This window comes from Carcharodon carcharias, chromosome 14 (assembly GCF_017639515.1).
Source record: "Carcharodon carcharias isolate sCarCar2 chromosome 14, sCarCar2.pri, whole genome shotgun sequence".
Lineage (NCBI taxonomy): Eukaryota > Metazoa > Chordata > Chondrichthyes > Lamniformes > Lamnidae > Carcharodon > Carcharodon carcharias.
In genome coordinates, this window is record NC_054480.1 from 105,160,688 (window position 1) to 105,177,378 (window position 16,691).

A 16,691-nucleotide genomic window follows, 5' to 3' on the forward strand; every position below is an offset into this window, starting at 1 on the left:
CCTCTTGGGTGAGCTCAAAGAAAAGAGCAGAGCAAAATATAGCATTTTCCAGCCTCATGGGGGTTAATCTCATAGGCCTGACTATAAAAAGTTTAGATTGAAAATCATTCCCTTATTACAGCAGGGCCCATCTCTCTGAGGTCACAAATTCAGTCTTGGAGTCATCCATGTCATTAAGATAGACTGGAACACTACTGTATCCAAATTGTCTTATCCCACATTCCAATGATTCTTCCTGCATTGTCACCATGCCAAAATCAAAATTCATCACAATATCCCCCATTTTAACTCTTCCTTTCCAGCATTTCAGAAATGTGAAACTCCTAAGTCTCTCCTTCCTCCTATAATCCATTAGTTTTAAGCCCAACGTTATCTACATTTTTTGAGTTACCTTATCTTCCTTTCCCCACGGTACTCTTTTCCTTCTCCAAAGTTTCTCAAATTGTTTCATTTTACCAAAATGCACTTTGAGTTGGACAGACGGGGAGTGCGGATTCCTTTCCCATGGTGCACCCTGTTTTTGTTCAGGCTTTCTCTGACAAAACATTGTCCTTTGCTCTGTTACAACCAGTGCCAGGTGAGGTTTCCCAAATTTGTTATGATCTGACCGAAGTACCCCAAATTGTTGTGCTCCCGGGTGAGGGGGGATGAACTGGCTCCCTTTTTTATTCAACCTCCTCAGTCGCAACAAGATTAATTTGAAATGGGATCCTTTCCCAGGAGGATACCTTTTCTCAGTCCAAATGTATTTATGTTTTAAAAGGAACCAATTTAACCAGGCTGTCCTGAGTCAAAAGAGTGAGTTTATTAGTTACTAAACACAAGGAAAATGATTTAAAAAACACAACACACCTTCACATACAGATTAGAAATGAGAAATTGAGTCCAAAACTAAAAGTTAAAAAGATATACCAATTAGTCCTTTGGTTTGTCCGTGAGGAGTAGATGGTGGCATTTTGTGGCCATTAAGTTGGGATGATTCCGGTAGAGCTGACTTTGGCAGTTGGTTTGGAGATTCTTGGTTCTGCAGGTTAGCTGAAAGGAGTTGCCCTGTTTCCTTTTTGACTGTGGCTTTGCTGACTTGTGACTTGCTTCCAGCAATCAGAGAAAGAGAGGACTTTTTTACCTGCAAGCACAGGGATGCCCAATTGGTGTTCTTCAGCTGTGACCTTCAAAACACAAACACACCAGAACAGAACAACAGTCTAGCACGCAGAATTAGGGTTGCAATTGGCTTTTTTATACCCCTTTCCTTGAGTAGCCCTGGAAGGGAAAAACAAACATATCTTCCACCCAGATCTGCTTTATTTTCAACACAGTTCATATTCATACTCTGGGATATAATTCAACAGAAGGTGGTCTTGGCTGAGATGGTAATCACTTTCTATTATCTGCAACCACAGAAGATTACAGTTCTGTTTGCATTATATCTTTTCCTTTGAAGTGCCTCTGTCTGAAGTTGGATCATGTCACACCTTTTAGGTGTGACATTCCAACCTCTCTGAACTAGTTGGTCAAGTAATTGCATAAGAATTTCCCTGCAAGTGGTTACCTTGCAGTCTCAGCCAGTTTTTGCTTGTGTGTCCTTTTTAAAAAAAAAACACATCTCACTTAAAAGTCTAATATGTCCATAAATAATTTGGGGATAGGATCCACAGTCACGACAGCTCACAATGGTTTCCATAAGCAAACCAAAGCCTCTTAGGAACTAAATCCCAATACAATATAGGTGATGTGGGTCATACTGTGACCCAGGTTTCCAAGCCAAAGAAAGCAGTTTCTCAATCAAGGTAATAGCTTTCATTGGCATTTAATGAGCTCTTGCTTAGTTCAGAGAGGTCAGAGGTCTGATTTTGCCTCTGCACACTGAGTTGAGGTCATTTCGAGTCAGATTGAGGCAATTGTCAGCTGGAGACCCTAAATATCAGAAATAGATGGAGCCAGAAGAAAACCAGATGAAGGGGGGTTAAGTGGGGGTGGGGTGCAGTTATGGGGGACAGCGAGAGGAAGTTGCTTTACAGGTGTGGGCTTTGACCTTACCAACTTTCTGGATAGCCCAAGATTTCAGTGTGCCCTGTTGCAGACCCTAGCAAATCTCCCCTTATGGCTGACACAAAATTGAAATGTGCTATGAAACTACACTATTCATTCAATCAGCAAAACTCATGTAGAGGACTAAGACAAAGGATTTAAGAATCTCAAAGCTCTTTGATCTTTTAGTCTCAGGGAGAACTTATAAGTATCTGAGAATTAAACACTTTGTTGGTATTTCCTCTGCTGATACAACTTGTTTCCTATATATTTATTTCTTGAAATTAAAAGAAATACATTTCAGTTGCAATATTATCTGCACCCTCAGCTCATTTGTCTTATTCACCAGATCCCTTGCATTGGAATACATACCATTAAGTAATCCCCAAATCCTTTGCTGTCTATTCCCTAGGCTTTGTTCCCATTGTCTTCCATACTCACTTACCAATTCTCTGCCTTCCATTTCCAGCTTTGCTTCCAGCTCCTTTCTGAATATTTGCTCAGGTTCCCAAACCCCACCAAGCTAGTTAAATATTCAACAGTATGAGCAAACCTCCCTGCAGTGAAATTGTTCCCGGCTCTGCTGAGGTGTAACCTGTCAGTCTTGTACAGGTTTCACCAACACAAGAACCTGTCCCAATGTCCAAGGAATCCCTCCCTCCTGAACCATCTCTCCAGCCATGCATTCATTTGCACTATCTTCCAACTTCTACACTCATTAACATATGGCACCAAGAGTAATCCAGAAATTATTACCTTTGAGCTCCAGTTTATTTAATTATCTCCAAGCTCCCTAAAATCTGCCTGCAGGACTTCATCCCTCTTTCTACTTATGTCATTGGCACTGATAGGGAACATGACCTCTGGCAGTTTGCGCATCCCCTCAGAATGCTCTGCTGCCATTCAGTGGCATCTTTGTCCTTATAACCTAATGTGTCAACATACCACCCTGGAATCATTACTGCAGCCAAAGAAAAGCTTGTCTGTTCCCCTAACTATAGAATCTTCTTTCTAACCTTCCACCCACCCCCTGTACACTGTGCTACCCATGGTGTTGCGGACTTTGCACCGGTTGCACTCCCGAGAGGAAACATTGCCTTCACCAGTATTCAGAACTGAGTACTGGTTGGAAGGCAAGATGAACTCAAGGAAATCCTAATCAATTGCTTGGTCCTCCTTGCCTGCCTGGTGGTCGCTCATTCCCTCTCTACATGCACAGTCTTAAGCTGTATGCTGACCACCTCCTGCAACTTGCCATCCATGTAGCTCTCAGCATCACAGGTGCACTGTAATGATGCTACACCCAGGAGGTCAATTGCCTCCAGCTGATGGCACTTGTGGCAGTCTAAGACATGTGAAATGTCCTAGAATTCCCACATGACACATGATTCAATGGGATTGAGATGCCCTGCCGTGTATCTATTTATTGGACCAATAGCTAAACACTACAGTTCAGTTCTTCCTCCAGGGAAATAAACACCCATTAGCCACAAATCTCTTCTGTCGTTTTAATGTTGCCACACTCACTCTAAGTTTACTATGTCTTGTATATTGCACCTTATCAACCCCTTTTGAAAGTCTGTTTACAGAGCGTCTACTGTATTTCCTTGTCAATAGGCTGTCTCCTCATTAAATATATTTACATGTGTCAGATGCGATTTGACTTTTATGAAAGATATCTGGCTAATGAGCCTGTATCTCCAGGTGAACATTAATTCTCTCGAACTCAAGTTCTGTCGAAGGGTCATGAGGACTCGAAACGTCAACTCTTTTCTTCTCCGCCGATGCTGCCAGACCTGCTGAGTTTTTCCAGGCAATTCTGTTTTTGTTTTGGATTTCCAGCATCCGCAGTTTTTTTGTTTTTATATTATTAATTCATCTTATATTGTGGGATCTAGAAGTTTACCACACCTGCTGACCACTCTGACCACTCTATAATTCCCTAGTTTGTTCGTTTATAAATAAATGTTCTAGTAGCCACTTTCCAGGCATCTGACCCAACTCCCATATCCAAGGAAGGACCTTTGAAAGATTTTGATTAGATCCTGTCTGACTTCCCAAAACGTTCCTGAATATGTGGAACTGCATCAGGACTGGAGCAAAGTGTTGAATCATTTTTTAAAATTCTTTCATGGGACACGAGCATCGCTGGCTGGGCCAACATTTATTTTCCAATGTTAATTGTCCTTGAGAAGGTGCTGCTGAGCCACCTTCCTAAATCCCTGAAGTCTATGTGGTGTGGATATACCTATAGTGCTGTTAGGAGTGGAGTTCCAGGATCTTGATCCAGTGGCAGTGAAGGAATGACAAAATAGTTCCAAGTCAGGATGGAGTGTTGACTTGGACAGGAACTTGCAGATGGGTGATGTTCCCATTCATCTGCTGCCTTTATTCTTCTCAGTGATAGGAGTCTTGAGTTTGGAAGGTGTTGTCGAGTTGTTGCAGTGCATCGGCTAGATGGTATACACTGCTGCCATTGTGCTGTTCAGATCTAAACCATTTGGTGGAGTGAGGGATGGGGATGGGAATGATCACAAAATGTGACATAACATACACACAGAAATATTTCTTGCACAGATTCTCTTTATTGAATATTACACTCAGTGACAGTCATTACTAATCTGATGCTATTGGCTGATCATAAACTGTTTTCATTAAATCCAGCACTGGTGCTGAGTAAACCACCCATTTGAACTGAAATTCCTGATTGGAACCAAATACCTGGTCACTTTAACCCTGGTGTAGTTCTTGCAATCAGAGAGACTGAGCAAAACCTACCTCAGGTACAAACACGTCAAATGATACAGCAGAATCACACAAAGCAAAACAGAAACACAAAATGAGGCAGTTGCCAGGGTAGAGGGTGGATAAAGGCGGAGGAAGTCAAAGTGACATATTCTCACTATTCAGGCAAAAGACACAAGCGAAACTTTGATCTATTTAACAATTGGATTGTGAGGCAGTTGCAGTTGTTTTTGAAGCTGTTCCTTGTTGAACTGTATAGGAGTACACCTTCCCACTGCTCCAATCTCTGCCAAGGACTGTCAGGTAACTGCTGAGGCTGAAAGTGTTGTCTGATTTCTGCGACACAATGCTGGTTTGGACCTCACTTCTCGTCAGGCTCTCATCGACTGTCCAGCTGACCACAGTAAAGCCCATGGACAGTTTGCTGACCAGGCAAACTAACGTGCCAGCTCCTTTTGTGGACACCTCATTGGCTGAAGGTCCAAGGAGTTTTACCGAAGGATCAGGGAGTTGCTGAGCTGCAATCAAAACCAGACAAAACACATGTTTGTATCAAGTTAGAGAAAAGCTTAGGATCATTTCAGATAGATTTCAAACAGATGTATCAACTCAAGACTGGATATGAGGCGCTGTGGGCCATCAGCAGCAGCAGAATTGTACTCAAACTCAATCTGTAACCCCACTCTAGCATTATCATCAAACCAGAAGAAAGCAGGAGGGCATGCCAGGAGCAGCATCAGGCATACCAAAAAATGAGGTGACAACCTGGTGAACCTATAACACAGGACTACTTGCATGCCAAACAGCAAAAACAGCAAGTGAGAGACAGAGCTAAGCGATCCCACAACCAATAGGTCAGATCTAAGCTCTGCAGTCCTGCCATATCCATTCGTGAATGGTGATGGACAATTAAACAACTCACTGGATGAGGAGTCTCCATAAATATCCTCATCCTCAATGATGGAGCCCAGCACAGCCAGTGCAAAAGATAAAGCTGAAGCATTTGCTACAATCTTAAGCCAGAGGTGCCAAGTGGATGGTCCATCTCGGCCTCCTCCGGAGGACCCCATCATCACAGATGCCGGTGTTCGATTCACTCCACATGATATCAAGAAATGGCTGAAGGCACTGGATAGTGCAAAGACTATGGGGCAACCTCCATGCCTCAGGGAGATTAGTTTAAGTTCAGAAAAATTTAATAAAGGGAAAAAAAGAAATTTAAGGACATGCCCCCTCATGTGAAACTGTCACATGAGCTGGGACATGTCCATTAAGTTTTTCAAAATTTTTTATTTAATTAATAATCCTCATCCGCCTGTGGATGAGGTTTCATGATAAATGCGAAGGCCACTTGGGCTCTTCGCCTGCCCAAGGTTGGATGGGCAGCATTCTTAACAACTTTAATTACTTTCTTAATGGCCTAAATAGGCCTTTGACAGTTCAGCGGGCATGCCATCGCTCGCCAATCTGAAAATTCTGCCCAGAGCTAACGTTTCGAGTCCAAGCTGACTCTTCTTCAGAACTTGAGAAACTGTTAGATTGGCATGGACCCCTTACAGAAAGCAGGGTGGCAAGAAGTATGGTCATGGTTGCTGTGAGAGGCAGTGGTTTTATGGTGGATATTGGTCTGTACCCAAAAATGGAGACAGGGAAACAAAGTAACATATGGATGGGTCAGGTATGGATGAGGGAAAGGAGAAAATTGAGAGCAAGGTTGATGAAATTTTCCAGTTCATCAGTGGAGTAGGAAATGGCACAAAAACAGTCATGAACATACTGGAAAAACAAGTGAGGGATGGGAGCGGACTACAGAAATATGGAATCTGGAAAAAGGTCTAGAAAACACTTCAGTGGAATACTAAGTGAGTACAGTAGCAGTCAATTTTTCTCAAAAGACTGCTTGTTCAGGTGGATGCAATGATCCCATGACATTTTTGTCCCAGTGTCCAGGTCAATATCCTTAAAGCAATACTACCATAAAATATCACAGTCATTGATCTCATTGGTGCTTTGTGTGATAATTGGCTGCTGTGTTTAGTTGCTTATAAATGATAGCCCTTTAAAAATAAATCTATTCAGTGTGAAAGACTTCAAGACATAAAAAGTGCTATACAAATGCAATTTCTTTCTTTAGATTTAATTCATCCCAGTGCACTGCATAGTGAAAGCATTCCACAATTGTTAAACAAAACAGCTCAACCATGAGGGAGAATTTATCCCTTTCTCCAGGACTGCCCTCCATTACGGTTTGAAAAAACCGCACCACATATGGATCAAAAATCTATTTGCACCAACTGTTAGAAAAGGAAAATCAACTTTCATAGAAAATTTTAGAAAGGCATTATAAATGAGTGCACTTATTAAATAAAACAGTAATAATATATAGAAACACTGGTGTCAGAAGCAGCACAAATTGAGACATCCAGGACCAACATCAAAAAATACAGTGATAATTTAAAGGTTTAATTTAAAGGGATAAGTCATGGCCGTGGTGTGCTCCATGTGGGAAGCCGGGGACATTTCCAGTGCCCAGGACCAGCATGTGTGCAGGAAGTGTGTCCAGCTGCAGCTCCTGGAAGTTCGGGTTTCAGAGCTGAAATGGTGGCTGGGGACACTCTGGAGCATCCGTGAGTCTGAGAGCATCGTGGATAGCACATTTAGAGAGGTGGTCACACCGCAGATGAAGGAACTTGAGGAAGGAAGGGAATAGGTGAACAACAGGCAGTCCAAGAGAAACAGTCAGGTAGTTCAAGAATCCCCTGGGGTCCCGCTCGCCAATCGGTATTCTGTTTTGGAGGCTGATGAGGGCACAGGTTCCTCCAGGGAGTGTGGACAGAGCCAAGCTTCTGGCACCACAAGCAGCCTGTCTGTACAGGAGGGGAGGAAGGGAGGAAGAGCAATAGTAATAGGGGATTCTATAGTCAGGGGAACAGATAGGCGCTACTGTGGCTGTCAAAGTGACTCCAGGATGGTATATTGCCTCCTTGGTGCCAAGGTCCGGGACGTCACTGAACAGCTGCAGGGCATCCTGAAGGGGGAGGGTGATAAGCCAGAGGTCATGGCACATGTTGGTACCAATGACATAGGTAGAAAGAGGGATGAGGTCTTGCATCAAGAATTCAGGGAGTTAGGCAGTAGACTAAAAAGCGAAACCTCTCGGGTTGTAATCTCTGGATTACTCCCAGTGCCACGTGTTAGCGAGCTCAGAAATAGGAGAATAGCGCAGATAAATACATAGCTTAAGAGTTGGTGCATGAGGGAGGGTTTTAGTTTCCTGGATCACTGGGACCGTTTCTGGGGAAGGTAGGACCTGTACAAGCGGGATGGTCTACATCTGAACCAGAGTGGGACTAACATCCTTGGGGGCGGGTTTGCTAGTGCTGTTGGGAGGAGTTTAAACTAATTCGGCAGGGGGAGGGAACACAGAATGTTAGCAGAATAGGGACACATGATAATACAGTAAAACAATCAGGTCAGAGGGATTACAGCTGCAATAAGCTTCAAGGGAGTAAGGCAAGGCTGGATGGCCTCTACTTTAATATCAGGAGTATTACAGGTAAAATGGATGAGCTAAGGGTGAGGATTGACATGTGGAATTGTGATATAATAGCCATCACTGAGACGTGGTTGAGGGAAGGGTAGGATTGGCAGCTCAACATTCCGGGATATAGAATCTTCAGGCGAGACAGGGGAGGGGGTAAAAGAGTAGGAGGCATTGCGTTATTAATTAAGGAGTCAGTTACGGCAGTAGGGAGAGATAAAACTTGGAGGGGGCATTGAATGAAGCTTTTTGGGTAGAGCTTAGCAATAAAAAAGGGGCAACCACATTATTAGGTGTTTATTATAGAGCCGCATATAGTCAGTGGGAAATTGAGGAGCAAATATGTGCACAATTTGTGGAGGTGTGTAAAAACAATAATAGGGTAATTATATTAGGTGAGTTCAACTTTACCAACATTAATTGGGATAGACATAGTGTTAAGGGTTTAGATGGAGTGGATTTCTTGAAATGTGTACAGGAGGATATTTTAGGTCAGTATGTAGAGGGTACAACAAGGCACGGTGCATTGCTGGACCTAATTCTGGGGAATGAAGCCGGACAGATGGCTGAGATGGTGGTGGGCGAGCATTTTAGTGATAGCGACCACAACATGGTACGGTTTAAGTTTCTTATGGACAAGGAAATCGACAAGTTGCAAAAAATGTTTTGGATTGGGGGAGAGTGGATTTTAGTAAAATAAGGCAGGATCTGGTCAAGGCAGACTGGGAACAGTTACTTGTGGGGAAATTTACAGAGGAACAGTGGGGGGTGTTCAAAAAGGACATGGGGAGGGTACAGGCTCAACATGTTCCCTCTAGGGTGATAGAAAGGAGTAACAAGCCCAGAGAACCATGGATGACCAGAGATATTCAGGATACTATGAGAAGGAAAAGAGAGGCTTTTAGCAGGTACAAGGGAAGCAAATCAGCAGAGGCATTAGTGGAGTATAGAAAGTGCAGGGTGGAGCCTAAGAAAGCAATTAGGAGAGCAAGGAGGGGATGAGAAAGCTTTCACTGGTAAAAGTAGGGAAAATCCCAAGATATTCTATAAGTATATCAATAGGAAGAGGATAACTAGGGAACCAGGGCCCATAAGGGACCAAGGGGACAATCTATGGGTGGAGCCAGAGGACATCGCTAGAGTGTTGAATGAATACTTCACATCCGCCTTCACCCAAGAGAATGAGGATGAAGGTATCAAACTCGGGGAGAGAGACTGCGAGGTTCTTAAGCAAATTGATTTGGGGAGTGACAAGGTATTGGGGGTGTTGGTAGGCTTAAAAGTGGACAAATCTCCAAGTCTGAATGATTTGTGTCCCAGACTGCTGAGGGTGGCAAGGGAGGAGGTTGTAGGGGCTCTGACCCAAATTTCTAATTCCTCTCTGGCCACGGGGGAGGTGCCAGAGGACTGGAGAACAGCTAATGTGGTTCCGCTATTTAAGAAGGGTTGGTAGAGATAAGCCAGGGAATGACAAGCCAGTGAGCCTCACGTCAGTGGTAGGGAAACTATTGGAGAAAGTTCTGAAGGAGTGTATCTATCTCCACATGGAGGGCCAAGGTTTGATCAGGAATAATCAGCATGGCTTTGTCAGAGGGAGATCATGCCTAACAAATTTGATTGAATTTTTTGAGGAGGTGACCAGGTGTGTAGATGAGGGTAGTGCTGTTGATATAGTTTATATGGATTTCAGCAAAGCCTTTGACAAGGTCCCACATGGGAGACTTATAAAGAAGGCAAATGCACATGGGATACAGGGTAATTTGATAAGGTAGCTTCAAAATTGGCTTAGTTGTAGGAGGCAGAAGGTGATGACAGAAGGATGTTTTAGTGACTGGAAGCCAGTGTCCAGTGGCGTACTACAGGGATCTGTACTCGGTTCCCTGTTATTTGTCATTTATATAAAAGATATAGATGACCATGTGGGGGATAGGATTAGTAAGTTGCAGATGACACAAAGATTGGCCGGGTGGTTAACAGTGAGGCTGAGTGCCTTGGGCTACAGGAAGATATAGACGGGATGGTCAAATTGGCAGATAGGTGGCGGATTTAACCATGAAAAGTGTGAGGTGATACACTTTGGAAGGAGTAATTTGACAAGGAAGTATTCAATGAACGGCATGGCACTAGGAAGTTCTGAGGAACAAAGGGACCTTGGCGTGTGTGTCCATAGATCTCTGAAGGCAGAAGGGCACATTAGTGGAGTGGTGAAAAAGGCATTTGGAACACTTGCCTTTATCAATCGAGGCATAGATTACAAAAGTAGGGAGGTCATGTTGGAGTTGTATAGAACCTTAGTGAGGCCACAGCTGGAGTACTGTGTGCAGTTCTGGTCGCCACATTATAGGAAGGATGTGATTGCACTGGAGAGGGTGCAGAGGAGAATCACCAGGATGTTGCCTGGGATGAAACATTTAAGTTATGAAGAGAGGTTGGATAGACTTGGGTTGTTTTTGTTGGAGCAGAGAAGACTGAGGAGCGACCTGATCGAGGTGTACAAGATTATGAGTGGCATGGACAGGGTGGATAGGGAGCAGCTCCCCTTAGTTGAAGGGTCATTCACAAGGGGGCATAAGTTCAAGCTGAGGGGCAGGAGGTTTAGGGGGGATGTGAGGAAAAGCTTTTTTACCCAGAGGGTGGTGACAGTCTGGAATGCACTGCCTGGGAGAGTGGTGGAGGCGGCTTGCCTCACATCCTTTAAAAAGTACATGGATGAGCACTTGGCACGTCATACATTCAAGGCCAAGAGCTGGTAAATGGGATTAGGTAGGCAGGTCAGGTGTTTCTCACATATCGGTGCAGAATCGATGGGCCGAAGTGCCCCTTCTGCACTGTGATTCTGTGAATTAACTGAACTGGTGCTGGAGACTAAACATGTCACCAGCATGTTCAATGTAAGATTGACATTTTAAAAATAGGCGCTCGGAAATAACTGAATTTGAATTATCGCTTAATTTCCAAATGTTTAAATTCACACAGCTGGTTTCTGCAGAAGGGAATTTCCAGCCACTTACCTGCAACAAAGAGTTTGGTCCCTTGGCCGAACACCCACATAGTGTGATGTTCTAGGGTTCAGTCCATACAGTTATCCAGGATCCTGGAATCAGACAGAAGACACATTCAGATTCTCCAGTCCCAGCATTAATCAGACTTCATGTATTCCCAGTGTTCCTGCTGGTGAGGGACAGTAAGGAATGAACTCACAGCAACATCCACACACTGACATTAAAATATCATCAACACCCAATACTGGGCAGTGAGATTCAGAATGTTATCATTAAGAAATGATATTAATTTTAAAATATTGTACAAAGGACAAAATTAAAGTGATTTTATGAAATGCAAACAATTGGAATGTTTTCAGATATAAAGATATTAAGTGTATAACATTTGCTGTTCCCAGATTTTGTTTTACCTTCTGTCACTGTGGCACATAAGTACTGCTCGATGCAACCCTCTTTCCACAGTAATAGACGGCAGCATCATTCACTTCCACGTTCTTTATGATTAACTGGTAAATGTTGTGGCCGCTGTTGGCTTTTGATGTGAAACGGTCGCTGCTAAACCCGGAACCATATTTAGGGGTGTCGCATGAATGGTAAAAGCTGAGGATCCCTTGAGGAGCTGCTCCTGGTGTCTGGACCAGATTACAACCTTATTACCATCTGTTCCAATGTTGCAGTCCAGTGTGGCTGTGTTTCCCGGTTTCATGGTCAGGTCTGGAAGCTGAGTCAGAGTCTGAGACTGTCCATCTGTAAAAACAGCAAGAATTAAACATTGTTCATTGAGTCTTTAAAAATGACTCTAAGTCCCCGACCCTACATCTGCTGCTGTGATGGGAGCAAAGTTCAGTGTTTGCACTTATAGCCTAGCCACAGCATCAGAGACCGGAAAAAACACAACGTGCGCATCATTTCTGCCAGTGAGCTTCCTGGCTCCCTTCACCAAGTGTACCTGTGACAGACTTTGACAGCAGCTGCCCATTGAACCCAGATATAGACTGTTAAAGAATAAATACAGCAAATGCACGTTACTTCCGTAAAAAGTACAATTTATTAAGCGCTGAACCATACAATGGCCATTGGGAGGAGATCACAACGGATCGAAGTTACAGTGTTCAACAAGCAGTATTTATACAGTACAATTAGGTGACTCCAGCATATTTACACAGTGATCTCATTAACTTGAGTGATCTTATTAACTTGCCCTTCTTTATTCTCTTATAATTATATCTATGTTAGGTAATTGATTTTGCTTACCCATACAGTTTCTTGATAATCCCTTATCTCTTCTAACAATGTACTATTCATTCCATGAGACATCTGTTTGTGTTTATTGTGGCATGTATCCTTTTTATCCACTCTTTGCCTAACCTTTGATCTCAGGTCATTTCACATGTCCAGGCTTGTTCTTCTTATTTTTCTGTTCTTGCTTCCCTTTATAATTTAACCCTTTAGGTGATTTTTCTTTCTCAAGACCCATTCACATCAGGAAGGAAATCCATGCAAATTAGAGTGATTCACACTGACCAATCAGAGCAAGGATCTGAAACCCACCCATTCAGCGTTAGAAACACAGGTTGATGTAGAGATACCTCAGTCCTATTAGAAACTCTTACATTTTAAACAGAACATAGTTTATCTTCTGATATTTCCTATTTCCCCATTTTTGTTCAAAAATATATTTTATTCATAAAATTTGTAAATGTACATTATATAATAGTTCAAATTGGATTTTACATGAAGTGCATATCAGATCACATTCCTTCAATACAGTGTGTGTTACTCTGAGGTGCGTCACTTTCAATTACAGATTATATCTGTAATATAGTCCAACCACCTTCAGCTGCTTCATCAATGACCTTTCTTCCATCATAAGGTCAGAAGTGGAGATGTTCGCTGATGATTGCATAAAGTTCAGCACCATTCACGACTCCTCAGATACTGAAGTAGTCCATGTCCAAATGCAGCAAGACCTGGACGATATCCAGGCTTGGGCTGACAAGTGGCAAGTAACATTCATGCCACACAAGTGCCAAGCAATGACAACCTCCAACAAGAGAGAATTTAACCATCACCCCATGATATTCAATGGCATCACCATCACTGAATCCCCCACTATCAGTATCCTAGGGGGGTTACCATTAACCAGAAACTGAACTGGACTAACCATATAAATACTGTGGCTGGAAGAGCAGGGCAGAGGCTAGAAATCCTGCAGTGAGTAACTCACTCCTTGACTCCCCAAAATCTGTCCACTATCGACAAGGTCAGGAGTGTGATAGAATACATTTCGCTTGCCTGAATGAGTTCAGCTCCAACAACACTCAAGAAGTTCGACACCATCCAGGACAAAGCAGCCCACTTGATTGGCACCCCATCCACAAACATTTGTTCCCTCCACCACTGACACACAGTAGCAGCAGTGTGTATCATCCACAAGCTGCACTGCAGGAACCAAGATTCCTCAGACAGCACCTTCCAAGCCCATGACCACTACCATCTAGAAGGGCAAGGACAGTAGACACATGGGAACACCACCACCTGGAAGTGCCCCTCCAAGCCACACACCATCATGACTTGGAACTATATCTCCGTTCCTTCACTGTCCCTGTAGAAAATCCTGGAACTCCCTCCCTAACAGTGTTGTGGGTGTACCTACACCACATGGATCGCAGCAGTTCAAGAAGGCAGCTCACCACCACCTTCTCAAAGAAAATTAGGGATGGGCAATAAATGCTGGCCTAGACAGCGACACCTATATCTCATGAATCAATAGAGAAAAAAAATTGCTATATTTGTCTCATGTATCCTGAGGGGTTTTACAATTTTCCAGCCACTTGGTATCTATGACCAAAGGCCTTAGCGCCTTTCCTCATTGAGACTTTGTGGCAATCTTTATTGAGCCCTTTAGAATATGGCCCTGTCTCACTTCTCCTACTAATGTTTGCCTGACGAAAAACATTTGACTCCATAATTCACAAGATTCTGTGGATTCACAGTATCACTGTATTGTTACAGTGCAGAAGGAGGCCATTTGGCCCATCGAGTCTGCATTGGCTCTCTGAAAGAGCATTCCACCTAGTCCCACTCTCCTTCTTATCCCTGTAACTTTTCACACTCTTTCTTTTCAGGTAGCAATCCAATTCCCTTTTGAATACCTCAATCGAACCTGTCTCCACCACCCTCTCAGGAAGTCTGTTCCAGACTCCAACCACCCTCTGGGTGAAAAAAAAATCCCCAAATCACATTTACTCCTTTTGCCAATTATTTTGAATCTGTGCCCTCTAGTTCTTGATGTCCTCTTGAGTGAGAACAGTTTCACTATTTATCCTGTCCATACCCCTCAGGATCTTGAATGCCTCTATCAAGTCTCCTCTCAGCCTTCTTTTCTCCAAGAAAAAGAGTCCCAACTTCTCCAATCTATCCTTATAACTACAGTCCTTTATTGCTGGAATCATTCTTGTGAATCTCCTCTGTTCTCTCTCCAAAGCCTTCATATCCTTCCTCAAGTATGGTGCCCAGAACTAGACGCAGTACTCCAGATAAGGCCTAACAAGTGTCTTATACAGATTGTGCTTCAAAGATTTGGATTTTCAAGAAACTTCATAACAGTGACTGCTCCCTCTGTCCTGGGCTGGAGTGTAAATTGCAGATTATATGTCCAATAACAACCACATTTTGATGCAACACTCTTAGCTTGTGGTTCTCTCATTAATAGAAACATTATAAAACTGAATTTCACTTTACTGAACCACACACTGACAGTACTAGTAGTTCCCTATCATAAGAAGTATCTGAAATATTGGGCGGAATTGTCCCAGCTTTGCACTAAGTGCGGTAGAGGGCGGGAAAAGGACATTTTATCCGCCAGACGCAATGGCAGCTTTTCACGCTGTATTGTCCCAATCCCACCTTATTAATTATGCATTCCTGGGAAACAGACAGGTTCGATGGTGGGTGTGCTCTCGTTTACCCGCCACACTATCACTGTGCCGCTTCCTCAAGCCAGGCACACACACTTCTCAGTGCTTCAAGCCCACGACTGCTGCAAAGAGGACATGGCACCAAAAGGCAAAAAAACTGCAGCCGCCCCTGTTTAATGATGCATCCCTCAAGTGCCTTTTAGACACAGTGGAGGCCTGCTGTGATGTCCTCTACCCTTGCTCTGGCCACAGGATGGGAAGCCACATTACTAATCCAGCATGGTGGCAGCGGTAGTCAGTGCCAGTGCCCTGCAAAAAAGGACAACCACCCAGTGCCACAACAGGATGAATGGTCTCATCTGTTCCTCCAGGGTAAATCACTCTTCTCATCAATCTCAACTCACACACTCACAAACCCATCACACATCTACAGGGATCTCATGCCTCAAGGGACAACACCACTAACTCTCACACACACCCTCAGGTCTTCCTCAGGCTCGTATCCTCTGGAGTTCGCCTCCATCATCCCAATCATGTCTCCACTCACCACACAAACATTCCAAGCTATGCCAACAGTGTGTAACAGTGCCACATGTCCTGCTCCCACTCTCTCCATCTGTTTTCATGCAGGAGAAGCTGGCTCACAACAGCAGGGGGAGGTCCCAGACTGGGGATGGAGTGGCCCACATTAGTCCCCTCACTCAGGTTTTAGGAGTGTGCCATCGTGCTGACTAGTGAAGATGTGGACTGTGCCTGCAGCGATGGTGAAGTCGGTTGTGAACATCCTCATGAGGGTCCTGCACCACATCATCGCTCCCTCAACACAACTGCGAATGCTCTCTGTCCTGCCCCTGATTCTGCTGACATGCACTAATCATCACTACTTTGGTTCACAGGGAGATCTGCCAAGTGACTGACACCTTCAGCCAGCCAGTCCCTCAACTCCATCCAGGGCCTCACCTTCAGACAAGAAGACACCTCCTCCAATGAAGAGCTGGAAATAAGCAGCCTGGAGGACCCATCATGGTGCTTACCCATACCCTCCATGAGCGCGGAGATACACACCTTGATGGGACCTGGATCTAGAGCAGGTTTGGGTTCACAATTTGATGGTTACCACATAGACATGTCCACAGCAGGAGGAAGCTGTTTCAGCCAAACTCCCTGGTACTCAAAGGATTGCTTGGGAAAAGGCATCTGAAAGGTCTGGGTCAGATGATGAGCCTCTGGATTCGGCTATCCAACGCATCCTGTATAATCAGCAGTATTGGAGGGAACATCATACAGAGTTGTTGGAAGCCCTCAAAATAATGGCAAGCAATTCAGAGGAGTGCGTCTGCCTGCTCTCTGATGAAGTGGTGCCCACATGTGTGCGTATGGAGGTCTCCATGGGGAGGATGGCAGGCACCTTGGAGACCCTGGTCCAGCAGAATGCAGGGATGCGTGCACACC

The 16,691-nt window shown here is 44.0% G+C and overlaps 1 pseudogene; it reads right to left on the reverse strand.

Moving 5' to 3' along the window:
• Positions 1 to 4,596: 4,596 nt before the first annotated feature.
• Positions 4,597 to 16,286, reverse strand: LOC121287570 (annotated as a pseudogene).
• Positions 16,287 to 16,691: the final 405 nt, after the last annotated feature.